At 35.9% G+C, this 18,720-nt stretch overlaps 1 pseudogene; it reads right to left on the bottom strand.

Moving 5' to 3' along the window:
- Positions 1-9,498: 9,498 nt before the first annotated feature.
- Positions 9,499-18,720, bottom strand: part of LOC100355870 (WD repeat-containing protein SL1-17-like) — a 36,560-nt pseudogene continuing 27,338 nt past the window's right edge.

Here is an 18,720-nt window from a genome sequence, read left to right as displayed (position 1 = left end):
GTCTCTCTCTCACTAACTCTACCTGTCAAATAAAGAAATAAAAAAAAAGAAAATGTGAGATACACACACACATATACACAATGAAATAATAGTCAGCCAAAAAGAATGATAGCCTATCATTTGCAGCAACATTCATGAATCTGGAGGACATGATGTTAAGTGAAATAAATCAGACTCAGAATGACAAATACCATGTATTATCTCTTCTATGTGGAAGGTTAACAAAATCTAAACCAGAATAGTATTGGTAGAGATTGGGAAAAGTGATAGAGAATGGGGAAAGAAGGAAGTTGGATAACAGGTACCAAAATTCAGTTAGAGTGAATTTTTTCTGGTCTTCCACAGTATAATATGTGATATTTCACAATAAGTTATTACATATTTTATTCATTGGTAGAGGACATTAGCTCAAAGGCTCAAAGAATAGGGTGAACAAAGACAGTGAAATATTCATTGCTTTGATTTGGTGGCTACACATTTGGTATATTTAGTTAAATGCCATGCTGTGTCTTATAGATATAATTGTTGAATGTTAATCAAAAAATTTAAAACAATGTTTAAATAGATGCAAAAACTAACTAACCTTATTTGATCACCATTCATTGAATACTTGAATTATTTTACTATACTCCAATAATATGTACAAATAAAATATTTCTAATCATGTTTTACAAGTTCATGGAAAATAGAATCTGGATATGTTTATTGGTGATAAAAATGAAATTCATACTTATAAGAAATCTGCACAAGGTCGTGAAAAATGTTTATTATTTAAAAACCACATGAATTTAATTTTTATTTCCAACAAAGTAAACTCATTGCTTAATTTAATTTTCCATGAACCTTGTACAGAACTCTTGCACCGTAAGACCCATCATGATTTCTTGCCACCTCAAAACAGTGAATAAGGAGCGTGCCAAAATGGGAAGACGCATCAGCATAGGAACATGAAAAGGAAGAAATAAAGGCTTAATTTACTTTTGTTTCTCTTTCTAGGATCACTATTTACTATGGCTGTTTTGAAATTTTTGTACTCAAAAATCAGGTAAACCCTTTTCTCTGATGGATACTTCTGACGTACAGAGATTAGTTCATAGAAAAGTTAAAAGTTTACTCAAAGGGATTATATGTGAATATATCTTATCTGTATTTTCTCCTCAAAATGGAGCACAGGAAACTTACTGCTAAAAGTGATCATTTACGGCAGAATGATGTCAGAATTTATTCTTAGTCTACAGGATTATCATCAAGTCAAATGGCTTCTCAGAGGGAATATGGAAAATCCATTAGAATGTCAAAAAGCATATATGGAGAGGCAATATTTTCAAAATAGAATACACTTATGAACAGGCAACCGCATAACAAGAATTAGATTTCATCCTGTTGCCAAAAGTAGCACTGTGATTTGACTATCCAACTTCATTTTGAAAATAAAATCACTGGCCTCAGCAATTGCAAAAGCAATGAAGTGGATAAAGGTAATTCAAAGACATTGAGTATATTATTCAATAAAGAAATTTTAGAAAATATTGAATAAAGTTAAAATAAATGCTGATAAAATATGGAATTGTGAATATGGAATTTCTTCAAGAAAAGTTGTGTTTTATCATGGAGTAAATGTATTTCCAGATATAATTGACCTTTATTCATCTCCTTGTAGCATTACGTACATGCTCAAATTGGGTTATAACAGTCGATATGACACTGATTCACAATTGAAATTGTTTACTTCTCATGGCTACTAGGAGACAAAGGATATTATGAGAAAATGGGCTTCTTAAGGTAAAAGTGGGCCCATGTAGACATTTTGACATTCATTATTTCCTATTGAACTCCATCAAGCCAAAAATAGATCATGTTACTTTTTAATTCCATTAAAGAAGAATAGTTCATGTTATTTTTATCTTTTTTCTTTTTGTTTAGTTTTAAATCATGATAACTAAAAAGTCACAAATATGTACAGCAAATAGAAATGATTAACTTATGATCAGTAGTTACCTTCCTAAGAATTTACTCAAAAGATACCCCCTGATATGGAAAAGTTGGCAAATTTATCAATGTAAAATTTTTCCATAACTATTTATAATAGTAAAATATGCAGTGCTTACATATTAGAGTAGTGAAATAAACTGTCTTCATCAGATGGTATACTATTCATCAGTTAAAAGAATTACAGTGATACATAGCAATATAAATAAAAATGGAGAAAAATAAATACCAAAAGATTACATACTTCATGAAACCTGTTTTATAGAATTACAAATACAGAAATAAAAACATACCTGTTTATGAAGCATTAGATGTGATACACTCTATAAAATGGAAAATTTAGGTCAAGGATTCAGAAGGATGTTAACCCCAAGTTAGCAGAAGGGGGTTAGCCAAAATAAATCATAATTTTAGATGCCAGTTATTATTTAGGATTTCCTATTTTGTCGTTGAATCATTTTTTAAATCTTTATATTTGAGAGGAAAGATATCAAGATAAAAGAGATATAGAAATAGAGCTAGAAATAGAATTATAGATAAAGACCTAATTAGCTGCTTCACTCATAAAAGTCTGCAAAAGCTATGACTAAGCCAAAGGTGGGAGCCAGGAACACAATAAGTCTACCACATGGATGGCAGGGACTGAACAACGTAAGCCTTTACCTGCTGCTGCTCAGGTCTACATTGGCAGGACCCAGAGCCCAGTTGAACCTAGGAACCCTGTTGTGTAACTTAGTTGTCTTGAAAGTTTTCATAATTGCTGGGCTGAACACCTACTCCTGAATGGTTATTATCTTATAAAGAAGATAAGTCATAAAAGAAATAAAGAATGGAGGGAAGCAAAGAAGGAAGAGGGGGAGGAAGGGAGGGAATAAGGCTATAAATGGACCGATTAGAGTGTAACTTAACCAAATAATTCATGGTTAATCCAATTCTGTATTTGCAAAATAAAAACAAACACATGGAAGCAACAGTTATAAAACCAAGATAGAAAATTACTTTATTCATAGAGCTTTTTTTTAAAAGACACTTAGTTCAATTCTTTATCTTTTGCAAATTGCACATTATTTATTCCTGATTTGTATTAAGCCTGATTATTCCTGATTTGATCACTGATATAGAATTAGGCAGCTTAGAGACTTGAGCCACAGTTCAGGGTAACTATCTTTTACTATCTTTTTTTTTTTTTTTTTTGACAGGCAGAGTGGACAGTGAGAGAGAGAGACAGAGAGCAAGGTCTTCCTTTGCCCTTGGTTCACCGTCCAATGGCCGCAGCGGCCGGCGTGCTGCGGCCGGCACACCGCGCTGATCCGATGGCAGGAGCCAGGTACTTATCCTGGTCTCCCATGGGGTGCAGGGTCCAAGCACTTGGGCCATCCTCCACTGCACTCCCTGGCCACAGCAGAGAGCTGGCCTGGAAGAGGGGCAACCGGGACAGAATCCGGTGCCCCAACCGGGACTAGAACCCAGTGTGCCAGCGCCGCAAGGCGGAGAATTAGCCTAGAGGGTAACTATCTGAACTATGTAGTGACAATTGCCATTCTGACTCAGTTATCCTGACCATGTGAGGACAGGGTTTCTTTGAATATATAAGGAGGTGTAAGTACCTTTCATTAGTATGTCAAGTGGGAGATATTAAAGATAAACACATGTACTTTTCAGTTAATATTGAATAACTGAAAAGTTTTTTGTGAAGCAGTTTCATAAAGCAAACTCAAATTCCTTTTCAACTTCTGTTTTAAATCAGATCATGCTTTCTCCTGAGGCCAAAATACAAATCTAACATTCAATTAGTTATTTGGAAGTCAACAAAACCTTACACATTTATATTTTATACAACCCCTTTAACCTCTATATTTAAATTTCATTAACTCTGTTAAGAAACTCCAAATTGTTTTTTAAATACTAATAATAAACGTTCTCTGTTTTGATTATTCCATGAAAGTGTGAAATATAGGATACATAAGAAACAATATAGATGGAAATACTTAGATATGAGTTCTCAGCCTGAGAATGTTTTAGTAAATTTAACTTAGTAACCATGGAAGATTATTTTACTTTCCCTGTATTGTCTTAAATTTAACTTAGTAACCATGGAAGATTATTTTACTTTCCCTGTATTGTCTTAATCACTTAATAGCATATTTATATAATATATCATAGCATATATCATAGCATATTTATATAATCAGAAGCATCATATAAAAGTAAAATACTGAGGAGATCAGTATTAGCCCAATTTGGAAAGTGAAGTCTCAATGAGAAACCTAGTAATTTTTTCCTTTCTTTTTATTTTTTTTGGTTGTTTGCTTGATTTGGCTTGGTTTTTTACTTTTCATTTTAAGATTTAGTTGATTTATTTGAAAGGCAGAATGATAGAAAGAGAAAGCGATCCTCTATCCACAGATTGAGTCCTCAAATGGCAATAACAACTAGGATGGGCCAGGTTCAGCCAGGGCCAGAAACTCCATCCTGTTCTCAAGTAGGGGATATGGGGGCCCAAGTAGTTGGTCCATCATTTGTTGTTTTCCCAGGAACATTAACAAGGAGCTGGTTCAAAAGTGGTGATGCCAGGACTTGACCCTGCACTCCAGGATGTGAGTCTGAAGTCACAGAACACAGTGTAACCCACTATACCACAATACCAGTCCCTTAAGGTTTTTTTAATATTTTATTTATTTGAAAGGCAGCATGACACAGAGAGGCACAGCGAGAGAAAAATCGTCCATCCACCTGTCCACTCCCCAAATGGATCCAACATCCAGTTCTGGATTTCATCTTAAGTTTAGATCCTCAATCCTTTTTAAGTTGAATTTTTTCATAGAGTGTAAGAAAGGGGTCATTTCAAACTTCTGCGTGTTCAACTCCAATTTCCCCAACACTGTTTGTTGAAGAGATCATTCTTTATCCAGGGAGTGATTTTACATCATTTGTCAAAGATTACCTGTTATTATTTCTGGGGTTTCTATTATGTCCCATTGTTCTATGTGTCCCATACCACCCTCAATGCACCTGATCTTGTCTATGTGAAATATGCATGAGCCATTTGCCTGCATTATTAAGAAAACATAGAGTGGCCTGTCAAACCCAAGATATTTCTACAGGCCCCCGCCTTACTTCTGCATACTTTTTGACCTCACACCCACTCACTTAAGAGATACCTTCTCTATGAAAGACTCCACGGTTAGGGTTAACCACCTCCTCCTCTACAGTGGGCTTAACCTACTCCACCTGGTGAATCACCTACTTCATGTTGTGAGTCACACTCTGTATGAAATAATTTATTCCCACTGTTTCAGTGACCATAATTTTGCCATATGGGTTAGAATATCAGTTGCAAACAACTATTTACAAGCTAACTTAAAAACATAGCAAGATCTTATTCAGAATATTAAAAGTATAAAATATTAAATATTTTAAAAGTACAAAATATTAAATTTAAATATTAAAAGTATAAAAATATTAAATAATATTAAATATTTAGAAAGTATACAAAATATTAAAAAGTTTATAAAATGTTGAGAAGAGTCAGTCAGGCAGACTAGAAAGCTGAGAAAGGTGCTAGTGCCACCTCATAGGAACTGGCACCCTCTACTATTTACTACAGTTACCTCACACAAAGTAAGTTCCTTACATTTCTTGCTTGTATTTCTCACTCTCTCAAAGTTGTATTTGACTGTAGATACTCAAGTCACATCTGTCCTTATGCAAACAGAAAAAAAGTTATCAAATGTGAATTCTATCTTCACTAGACATAGTTTGGGAAGTTACAGAACACAGGTGAGTACACCAAAATATTAGGTGGCAAGGAATGACCAAGTTCTACTGCAGTCTATCTCTTAAATAGCTGGCATTAATACATATCCATTTTTCAAATAACAATGGGCACAAGCCTACCCTAATGCAACTGTACATGAACAAATACATCTTCACCTTCTCAAAAATGATGGAAACTTTTCACCAATGAAATTACTAATAGCAGGACCAGTAAATTTCATGACAGTTGAATTCAGTTCCTGCTGGATCTTCTTCCCCATTGAAGTAGTTTGTTACTGATTAAAATGAATACTTTAGTATCTGGCTTTATCTTTGACTGAATCATTTGATATTATAATTTATTTCCACCTACTTGTGGTCAAGTATTTATATATACTATTTCAAATTGATGAATCATTTCTGAGCCTAAATATTTGGGTGGCTTGGAGTATTGGTAACACCAAGTTCATGAGCTTAAGCCAAGATTGTTTGGTGTCCCATTAGCAAATATCCAACATGCATCAGGCCCTTGTTTCTGTGAGAGAACCAGAAACTGTTCATTACAAGTGGAATATTGACTTGTCAATAGTTGACAGCTTTGCACTAAACTGTTAGACACCTGCAGTCCAATTGTCCTATTAAGGCTCAAAAACAGGCTTTATATAGCACCCCCTTTTGCCACAGATACTTTGGACATTATTGGGTTACTATCACAAAGCCCATTACAAGGTTATCATAGGTCTGTTCTGTCTGAAAGGCCTTCTTTTGTCAAAGCATCATATAGAAATGGCATCCTTGGTATGGGTGATTGGCGTAAAAGTTAAGATGCCACTTGTGACACCTATAGACAAAACTGAAGTGCTTGGGTTCAAGTCACAGCTCTTCTCCAATTTCTTCTTTCCTGCTAATGCCACACTGAGAGGCAGTAGTGATGGATCAAGTAGTTGGGTCCTTGAATCAATGTGAGACGTGGATTGAATTTCTAGCTCCTGATTTCAGCCTGGCCCAGTTGCAAATATTGTGAATCATTTGGGGTATAAACCACTGAATGGGAGTTCTCTCTCTCCCTCTCTCTCTCAAATAAACAAAAGCAAAATTTAGAAAGTTAAATTTCATCCTTTGAAATCACCTGACAATTCAGACTATCCAACTAAAAATTTTCTTCAAAATCCAAACAACTTTATGTTTTCTCTTATTGAATTTTAAATTATAGCACTTGCCTTCCACTTTGAATTACATATTCTACCATGCCCTACACTACAGGGTATTCAGAAATTTCTCAAAGCTGACAGACCTTGTGTGAAGAACAGTAACTTTCCACTAAGTTGTCTGAGTCTGATAAACCAGATCATACCCATACTCATCAAGGTACCTGAAGTGGAATCATTTCATATATATATATATATATATATATATATATATATATATCCCCACATAGCAGTCCCTGAACCTCAACCTCAAAAAGCTGCCTGGTACAAATGGACTCTCCAACTCTCCAATGCACATGCCTCACTTGCACTGCATACGAGGGTCCCCAAAGAGTATCCTGCCTTGAGTTTTATTCCCCAGGGTCTTTTGACATTCTGGGCTAACATGTTTTGGAAAGGTAGCCTGTTTTTGGGAGAGATTAGAATAGTTACAGGCTGTTCTAATCCATTGTTCCCTCTCATGTTATTCTATATTCCTAGCACATTTTACTTTTTGAGAACTACTAGCAAGAAAAGGGGGAAAGATACTGATTAGTTCAAGGTCAACCAGATTATTGTGCTGTAACCTGTACTTCCATAGAATCTATTGTTTTAGCTTTACCATGAATATGTAAGCTACAATAAAAAGTCTAGACTGCTTCCTCTCCAATTCCTTTTTCTCATAATATTGTCAGTAATAGTGAATCTCAACGATGTTCTCTCAAACTGAGAACATCACACTCACTCTGGAATAATTGCAGCACAGAATTTTACAATTAAGATATTTCTGAGACAAGATAATAAAGATGTACCTCTGTAGATATCAAGTGAATACAAACAATTAGTTGCTCTCTGGGTACTACTTAATCTAAACAAACAGCAGATCTTTTCTGATTCTTCTCTCTTCTTTGTTACCTGTATGCTGTCGATTTTTAAGTGTGTAGTATTCTTTTTCTTTCTGTTTATTTGCTCCTCATATCCACTTCCAATAGCCTAGGCCATGATCTTGCATGATTTAATAACATAGCTTCATACATAATCACCTAATATTTATTCTTGCTTTTCAACCAGCCACAGTAAGATCAGCATGACCCATTCGTTTGCTTTTAAATATATATCCGATTACATAATTCTCTTCATTAAAGTCATTGATAGTTTTTCATTTTGCATCAGGAAAAGTTGAGATTCCCGATTGAGTTCTTTCAAGTGCTGCACGATGCAGCCTTTTGTGTATTTTGTGTTCACTTTAATCTGGAAATGTTGATTGGCATTCAGTTGTTAGGACATGGTATCCTGTTTCCCACCTCAGAGCCTCTTCTTCAATCTTACCACTACATCCATTACCTCTATGTTGGTACATATACCTACTCTCCATTCTACTACCTATCCAGTCTTCACATTGAGACTTAATATTATTGCCTCAGGAAACATTCCTTGATTCCTTGATGACCCTGATCTGTTATAGTTTCTCAAACTAGTTTACTTTTTGTGTTCACTCTCACCCTCTTGTCAGAACTCATACAGGAGTTGCCTTCCTGTAATATACATTAAGTTTTGTGATGAAAAAAAAAGACTTCTTTCCCATGATTTCTTTTTTTAAAACTGTAGAATACTTAATCAAAAATACAGCATCATTTACATGTTTTTGGAATAAGAATAATACATTTTCCACTTTCCCTTTTTTGTAGTTTATTAGCATTCCAACATTTCCGATTTATATGGACAGTAACTCATTCAAGTTTAGTACAGAAGTAACCTAATAATATATTTTTTCTTTTTTATCAAAGCCCTGCTAATTCTGCACCATACAGATATGTTCCATATGAGTTTGAGAGTAGTCACTGAAAATGTTACAATGTATATTACAAGGCAAATATACCTGTGAAGTACTCCTGGATAGTTTGCTAAATACAAAAATATGTCCTAAAATTCTTACCTAATCTCTGTTTTTACTTCTTTCATCAGAGACACAGAATGTCATAAAAAATTGATGTGGCAGAGACTACAAGTTCATCATCAAAACATAAGTTTTCTCTTCCTGGGCATGCAGAAAGAATACATCTACTTGATATAGTCTTGGGTGTACTTGGGTAGATATACTAGCCTCCTTTTTAGTTAATTGTCACAATATGACTCAATACTAGCTATTAGCAGTAATGATTATAGACTTAAAACATCTTGCACTTGTGTTCCTCTATGATTTGTCCATATTGCTATGAATGATTTATTTATTAGTAGTACATAATAGGCTATCAGTGATTTTTTGAATAAAGATTTGAAGTTGAATAAATGAATGAATGACTTGATCTATGAGTCCTAGAAGATTCTTTCAGATCCTTAACATACTTCCAGGTTTTGTTTTGTTTTGTTTTTGCATTAATATTGATTAATTTATATTAAGTTTTGAATAGCATTTCCAATACAGCAAAAAGGTTTATATTACACCTACAAAACTTAAGGCTTTGATGCAATAAATGCTGCATTTACATAAAGTGAGACTGAAAAGGAAAGGAATGTAATGATGGAATGATACATTCTCTTTATAGCTTAACCAGGAGAGTCTGGCTTATACTGGACAATCATAGATACAGATTTTCTGGACACCTCCCACAGACACAATTTTTGAGTCATTTCCATTGTATTTTATTTCTCAGACCTGATCCTGGTGATCAATGAATATATGGGTACAAGTCTTTGTCCCAACATCCCACACTTTTGCACTCTTGTCAGATAAACTGGAAACAAAGTGAGTATCATCAAGACAAGAGGTTATGTTCACTTATTCAGAGGCATGGCTACCCAACAAGCTGGATAGTTTGGAATGCTGTATGTCATAGATCTTGATGTATCCATCATCTGAAGCAATGATGAGGAGCTGAGAGTCCTTACAAAATGTCAAGGAGCAAATAGATATAGCATGGCCGTCCACAGTTTGCACAATTTCTTCATTGCCATATCAAAAATATCAATGATGCTATGGCTCCCCTGACCAGATATTTCCCATCAGGACAATATGCAATACTGAGAGTTAATTTTCCCTTGTGCCCAAAGAATATTCTTTTTTCCCCACTTTCCATACCAAAAATGCTCCCTTACCCTACAAGAGTTCCTAAACAGATACAGGGAATCAAGAGAAAAAAAAATCCATTCATTCATAGGACCTGCATATATAGAAAATCTACTGACCATTTTCTAAGTCCCAAAGATTAATATGAAATTAAGAGAATCAGATACAACAGTGGATTGGGAGAGTCTGATGTCCCCAGACTTCCAGCTGACACCATGTCTCACCACAGCAAGTGCAGCCACTCATCACATTTCTAGATGTTCGCCTGGTGGTCCAGGAACACCATCACTCCATCTCAGAATTTTCCTTCTAGAAGAAGCCTTGGCAACTGACCAAATGGCATCATTATGGCTTGCCCCAGTTTGAAGAGAATATTGTACTAGTTAACCATTTCCTTAACCAAGGATGAAGGGTGAAAAATGAGAGAGCTTTTTTACTTTTTTAAAATTTTTGATTCAAAAGCCTTACTTTCTCTCTCTTTTATTATTACCTAAAAACATTTTATTTAAGATATACAAACTTCATCCATTTCATACGTACAAATTTAGGAACATAGTGATTCTTCCCATCCTACACTCCCTCCAGCCTACTCTCTCACCCTTTACTTCTCCTCCCTCTCCTCATTCTTATGTTTTGCAAATATCTGTTTCCAGATAATTTTATGCTGATGAAGTTAACCCTACACTAAGTAAAGAGTTCAACAAATTGTATACAAAAAAATCAGTATTCTTCAATAGCAGAGACAAGGGCTGGTGAAAATATAGCATCTCAAAATGCCAATTTCACTTCTATAGATTAACTTTTAGGCACTCTATTAGTTAACCCAAATTAGGGAGAACATATGGTATTTGTCTTTTTTGCACTGCCTTATTTAACTAAGTATAATCGTTTCCAGTTGCATCAACTTTGTTGCAAATAACAGGATTTCGATTTTTTAACCATTGTGCAGCATTACATAGTGTACGTATACTGTGATTTCCATATCCCATCTTCTACTAAGGGATATTTGGGTTGATTCCATATCTTAGCTATTGTAAATTGGGCTGCAATAAGCATAGTTAGACAGATGATTCTTTCATATGCAGATTTCTTTTCATTTGAGTAAATTCACAGGAGTGGGGTGGCTGGATCATATAGTAGGTCTATATTCAGATTTCTGAGGTATCTCCATACTGTCATCCACTGTGGCTGTACCAGTTTACATTACTCCAACAGTGGATTAGGTTACCTTTTCCCCCACATCCTTGAGAGCATTTGTTGTTTGTTGATTTCTATATGAAAGCCATTCTAACTCTGGAAGATGAAATCTCATTGTGGTTTTGATTTTCATTTCCCTGATGGCTACTGGTTCTGAGCATTTTTTCATGTATCTGTTAGACATTTGAATTTCCGCTTTTAAAAAATGCCTGTTCAAGTCCTTTAACCATTTCTTAACTGGGCTGTTTTATTGTTTTTGCATTTCTTGAGCTCTTTATAGATTCTGGATATTAATCTTTTATCTGTTGCATAGTTTTCAAATGTTTTTTACAATTAAAATTGATAATTAAAGGAGCCATTGTTGAACTTATCATTAAAGGATCAATTCAACAGGAAATTGTGATTATAATAAAAGTATATGCATCCAGTTACAGGGCACCTGGTCATTTAAAATAAATGTTATTAGAACTAAAGGGAAACATAAACTACAATACAATTGCAATGGGGGACTTTAAAACCCCACTCTCAGCAATGGACAGATCAACCAGAAAGAAAATCAGCAAGGAAACAATAGAGTTAATTGACAATGTAGACCCAGTGGACCTAACAGATATCTACAGAACTTTAACACCACAGTGACAGAATACACATTCTTCTCAGCAGTGCATGGAATTTCTTTAGGATAGATTTCATGCTAGGCCATAAAGCTAGTCTCAGCAAATTAAAAAAAAAAAATCAAAATCATACCATACTTCTTCTCTAACCACAATGGAATGAAGTCAGAAGTGAACAACTCTATAATATATGCAAACATATGGATACTGAACAACATTCTTCTGAGTTGAACAGGTGGTCATAGAAAAAAATCAAAAGTGAAATAAAAAACTTCTGGAAATGATTGAAGATGGAAATACAACATATAAAACTTATTGGATACAGCAAAAGCAGTGTTAAGAGGGATATTTATAGCACTTGGTGCCTACATCAAGAAAATGGAAAGGCACCAAATAAGTGACCTAGAAAAAAACAGTAAACAAAACTCCAAATTAGTAGGAAAAAAAGTAATTAAAATTAGAGAAGAAAAAAATAAAATTGAAACCCAAAAAACTATAAAAAGTATCAATGAAATGAGCTGTTTTTTGAAAATAACCAAAATTGATCATTTGCTGAACAAAGCAAAAAAAAAAGAAGAAGAAGAAGACCCAAGTTAATAAAATCAGAGAAGGAAAAGGAAATGTAACAAGATACCACAGAAAGAAAAACAATCATTGGGAATTATTACAAAGAGCTGCATGCCAACAAATCTGAAAACCTAGAAGAAATGGATATAGTCCTTGATACATACAACCTACCATAATTGAGCCATGAAGATGTAGAAAACCTAAAGAGACCATTAACCAAGGTAGACATTGCATCAGTAATAAAGTCCCTAGTAATGAAAAGCCCTGAACTGGACAGCTTTACTGCTGAACTCTACCAGACATTTAAAGAACTAATTCCAATTCTTTTCAAGCTATTCAAAACAATTGAAAGGGAGGGAGTCCTCCCAAAGCTCTTCTATGAAGCCATTGTCACCCTAATCCCTCAACTAGAGAAAGAAGCAATAGAGAAAGACAGCTATAGACCAATTTCTCTCATGAACATAGATGCAAAAACCCTCAACAAAATACTAGCCAATTGATGCACATGAGAAAGTTCATTCGCCCAGACCAAGTGGGATTTATCTTTGTTGTGCAGGGAGGGTTCAACATTCGCAAATCAATCAATGTGATACATCACGTTAACAAACTGAATAATAAGAACATATTATTATCTCAATAGATGAGAGAAATCATTTGATAAAATACAGCATCCTTTCATGATGAGAACCTTAAGCAAATTGGGTATGGAAGCTACATTCCTCAACACAATCAAGGCAATCACAGCCAGCATCTTCTTGATTGGGGAAAAGTTAGAAGCTTTCCCATTAAGATCTGGAACCAGACAAGAATGCCCACTCTCACCACTACTATTCAGTATAGTCCTGGAAGTTTTAGCCAGAACCATAAGGCAAGAATAAGAAATCAAATGAATACAAATTGGAAAGGAAGAAATCAAACTATCCCCATTTGCAGATGACAGAATTCTAAATATAGGGGATCCATAAGACTCCACTTAGAGACTATTGGAACGCATAAAAGAATTTGGTAAATGGGCAGGATATAAGATTAACACAAAAAGAACAATAGCTTTTGTATATGCATGCAATGCCATGTCTGAAAAAGAACTTCGAAGATCAATCCCAGTCGCAACAGCTACAAAAAAATTAAATATCTTGGAATAAATTTAACCAAAGAGGTCAAAGATTTTCTACGATGAAAATTACAAAACTGGCCAGCGCCTCAACTCACTAGGATAATCCTCCACCTTCGGTGCCGGCACCCCAAGTTCTAGTCCTGGTTGGGGAGCTGGGTTCTGTCCTGGTTGCTTCTCTTCCAGTCCAGCTCTCTGCTATGGCCCGGGAAGGAAGTGAGGATGGCCCAGGTCCTTGGGCTCTGCACCCGCATGGGAGACCAGGAGAAACACCTGGCTCCTGGCTTCGTATCAGTGCACCATGCCAGCCATATCGGCCATTTGGGGGGGGTGAACCAACGGAGAAAGGAAGACCTTTTCTCTCTGTCTCTCTCACTGTCTATAACTCTACCTGTCTAATAAATAAATAAATAAATAAATAAATAAGGAACACTTGCCATTCTTTAAAAAAAAGAAAGAAATAGAAGAAACAAAAAATAGGGAAATCTCGCATGTTCATGGATTTGAAGAATCAATAGCATCAAAATATTTATACTACTGAAATCAATTTCCAGATACAATCTGATTCTAATCAAATACCAAGGACATTCTTCTCAGACCTAGATAAATAATACTAAAATACATATGGAATTACTTCTATCTCTTTTATCTCCTAACAAGTAATTTCAGACCTAAAATGATCTATTTTATGTTTTTAAGATTTATTTATTTATTTCAAAGGCAGTGTTACACAGAGAGAGAAGGAGAGGCAGAGAGAGAGAGAGAGAGAGAGAGAGAGAGAGGTCTTCCATCCACTGGTTCATGCTCCAATTGACCACAATGGCTGGAGCTGCCCCAGTCCAAAGTCAGGAGCCAGGAGCTTCTTCCAAATCTCCCATGCAGGTGCAGGGGCCCAAGGACTTGGGCCATCTTCTAGTGCTTTAGCAGACCATAACACAGAACTGGATCAGAAGTGGAGTAGCTGGGACTCAAATTGGTGCCCTTATGGGATGCTGGCACTGTAGGTGGCAGCTTTTGCCACTTTCTGTCTTTGGGACAATTTTCTCAGGTAGAATTCACAATTCACTCCTCAGGTTTTCCAAAGAGCACCCCACATGCCTTTATTAAAGTATACAATTAGCAATTCACATCACATAATATTTCAAGTAAGGTAAAGTCAGCCTCTCTTGGTATCTGCCCAGTGATGGGGAGCTGGCTACCTACAGCACTGTGACCCAGTACTGGAAATCGATAGATATGGTTTTCCTGCCCTGGGCAGAGAAACTAGTCATATGATCCCCTTAGGTCAAGTTTGTGTTGTGAGGGGAAGCCAGGATAAATGGAGTCACAGAAGCTGCTCTCAAGCCTTGTAACCTGTAATATCTCTGAACAAATCTGCATAGAACCAGAGCTGCCAGAAACACACCCTTACTCATCAACCTCTAGCCTGGGTCATCAGCAACCTTCCGCTCTATATGGCCATAAGTATCAAATCCTACTGTCAGTTTCTTATTTTTTATTTTTTAGTTGCTCTACAACTCAAGTCCATGTTCATCCTTTTTTTTCTTAATGGGTATATTTAAAATGCATCCTGTTTTTACTTAATATGCCATTTGCCCATCTGCTCTTTATTTTGTTCCATTTATTGTACTTGTATCCCATTTATTGCTTGCATAGAATTATTTTACTATCCATTTTATTAGTTGTTTGGAAGTCAGGAGTTCATTTACTTTTTATACTTCATGATGGCACAAAGTACTGACACTTTTTGAAAAAAGATTTGGCAGAAGAACTGGCATTGTGGCATTGTGGCATAGTGGGTAAAACTTCTGCTTTCAATTCTGCCATCCCACAGGGGAACCGGTTGCACTCCTGACTGCCTCACTTCTGCTCTAACTCTCTGGTAATGGCCTGGGAAAAGCAACGGGAAATGAACCAAGTGCTTGGGCCCCTGACACCCATGTGAGGAATTCGAATGAAGGTCCTGGCCAATGTGGCCACTTGGGGGGTAAACCAGTAGATGGAAAATTCTCTCTCTCTCTCTCTCTCTCTCTCTCTCTCCCTCTCTCCCTCTCTCCCTCTCTCTCTTTCTTTCTTTCTTTCTCCCTGTCTCTCCTGTCTCTTTAACTCTGACTTTTAATTGAATGATAAATATATCTTTAAAAAACAAAACAAAAGAGTTTGTATAAACTATTAAGTACCCTCTATATCTGGGAAAATGGTAAAGAGAAGATAAAATCTAAACCTCTGATTTCCCTCAAATTGAAAGAAATTCTATTTTTGAAAAAAAAAAGTCTACAGATTGAATCATGTATATGTTCTATCCCATACATGTAGAAAATATTTTAGTAAATTACTCAGATTTTAAATGGCATCTTTGAAAATTGTTTTTAGTATTTTTTTATTTAACAGGCAGAGTTAGACAGTGAGAGAAAGAGACAGAGAGAAAGGTCTTCCTTCCGCTGGTTCACCACCCAAATGGCAGCGCCGATCCGAAGCCAGGAGCCAGGTGCTTCCTCCTGGTCTCCCATGCGGGTGCAGGGCCCAAGAACCTGGGCTAGTATTTATTTATTTTTTTAAGATTTATTTGTTTATTTGAAAGTTAGAGTTACAAAGAAAGAAGGAGATAAAGAGAGAGAGAGAGATCTTCCATCCACTGGTTCACTCCAAACATGGCCGCAATGCATAAGGAAGAGCCAGGCTGAATATAGGAGCAAGGAGCTCCATCCAGGCCTCCCACGTAGACACAGGAGCCCAAACATTTGGGCTATCTTCCTCTGTTTTCCCAGGCCATTAGTAAGGAGCTGGATCAGAAGTAGAGCAGCCAGGATTTGAACCGGCACCCATATGGGATGCCAGCAACACAGGAAGTAGCTTAACCTGTTATGCCACCATGACCTGTTTTTAATGTTTGATATAACTGTTAATATCTTATTAAAAAAAAGTTATGCTAAAAATTATAAATATTTAATCCTATTATAAGACAATTAATTAATTAGAAAACAAGAGAATATATTCATGTATTAATTCAGATACAAATATATCTGAAGCATAATCCATTATCTTAACATAGGCAAGGATGTTAAAAGCCCATTCAAGGAGCAATCTATGAGTCTTACAGGATATTTGGTTTCTAATCAATAAGTCATGAGCCAGTGGGGTTTTTTAATGAGCTCCCTGTCTGTGATGGATGACAATTTGGCATTTGCTCTGCTTGAGTGCTTAACGTGAATCCAGATTCTCCACAAATCTCTTATATCTTCCACCTCAGTGTTTGTTTGAAGAATGCATGAGAATTGTCACAATGTGTCCTAGTACAGTGTGCTGAAGAACTCAAAAAACTGCTATAAAAATGCAAAGTGGAGGACATTAACAGATTTTCTTCTAAAGTTGCCTGGGTTTCATTCAGAGCAGTAACAAGCACAAGCATTTATGGCAAATAGCAAGGAGTTCCTGCAGTGTGGTCCTCTGACATGTTTTTAGAAAGCAATTTTGTGGTAATTACTTGCGACCTGCAATGGACTTTTTTGGTATATGAAGAAACTTTAGATGGTGCTAACATTTAGAGGAAAATATATGAGTAAAAAATTATTTGGATCTTTATTGTAGTCACCACTACTTATCTCTCATCATGCCTAGGTCAAAGATTATTTTAAGAATTTTTCTCTAAGAAGAAAGTTTGCAGTCTGGTAGGTCCCAGGGTATTCTAATTATAATATGAAAGTTCTTTTGTAGTCTTTTATATTGAAAAATAAATGTGAAACTTCATCAGTACATCTGCTTTGCTTATTATAGTTCACACCCAGAGAAGATCCATCCTGTTTCTTTTCGTGGGAGTTATTGGATATGTTTATGCCCAAGAGACAGGGAGTTTTCTATAGATAGGACATAAACTTTAATATCTATATTAACCCTATGTCTCTGATGTTTAAATCTGGGGCATTTTTGACTCTGTTTTTTAAGATAAGTTATTTTAATTGTATTAATATAAAGAGAATAGAGTTCATATGTTTCATAGGTATAGTCTAAGAAGATAACCACACTTCCCTCCCTCCCCCTTCCTCTCCCAATCCTCCTCCTTCCCTTCTTTCCTTTTCATTACTTTTTGCAGAGATAATTTTAATATACTCTATAATCACAGGCAGAATTCACCACTAACCAGCTCCCTTCCCAGGAATAGCCAGTTTCTAGAAATAGTAAAGTACTAGCATGCAGGCACATCTTTCATATGCAAACCAATCCAGAGCCCATATTCCACCCATCCTGTTTTTGGGCTCTCAAGGAGCTCTCTTGCCAGGGACCACCATACACCCACCCTAATCACCCACGGCCTGTAACCAAGTAATGTGTACAGTTCCTATATCCCAGGGCCTGCTGAAATTACAAATAAGCCTATCCTAATCTTCTTAGTCTTCCCTGCCCATTCCCTACTGCACAAATCACAATAAAAACAATTGCCCACGATTCCCCTCACTTTCTCTGCCTTCTAAATGATTCTGGCACTTCCCCACGTGCTCCATGGTGTGATATGCCCCTTCTCCTCTTAGGATCTGTGAGTTCAAAAACTGTCTTTACAACACCAAGTGTCTGCTGGCCTGTTGGCCTTGCCATACCTAAATAATAATAATATGTACAATTTAACACAAAGTCTCACGTTGCAGAATATTCTTGGGGATACCAAGGCTTCTTATTTTGATCACAGTATACATTTCCTTTTGTGGGAAGGTACAGGATTTGAGACACTGACAAGCTTTCAAAATAAAAAAGAACTGCACCCAACTCTTTCAAATTTACACTAGTCATTGTACAGTAGTCATTTTAAATAGATTAAAGAATGTCACTGAGAACAGTAATATAGTTATCTCATACTTAGCCATATCTTATAATAAAATCATCTCAACTCTTAAGCACCTGAAAGAATATAAGACAAAGAGAAGAGCAGACTGTAGTGTCTGAGTTTACGAAAGTGATGAAGATGGAAATATTTTAGTGTGAGCCACGAGCAGCCATGGGACTAATTAGGGGAGAGATGAGTATGTGAAGGGAGGTTTCAGGAGCACAGGTAGTCATTAGACAGCTTCCCAATTTTAAATAAGGCCCAACCTTGGCATAGGTTATGTTCAAGCATTTCTTATTTCATAATTTGATATTTCTCTAAAATAATTCCTTTTTTATAACACAACCATCTACTTCTGGTACAAAAGATCATACAATAAGTACATTTTGATTTGCTAATGTAATGTGCTTTCCCAC

This window comes from Oryctolagus cuniculus, chromosome 5, assembly GCF_051225735.1.
Source record: "Oryctolagus cuniculus isolate XC-2025 breed Fujian yellow rabbit chromosome 5, ASM5122573v1, whole genome shotgun sequence".
Classification (NCBI taxonomy): domain Eukaryota; kingdom Metazoa; phylum Chordata; class Mammalia; order Lagomorpha; family Leporidae; genus Oryctolagus; species Oryctolagus cuniculus.
Note: the sequence above shows the minus strand (reverse complement) of the source record. Positions and strands in the feature narration are given on the sequence as shown.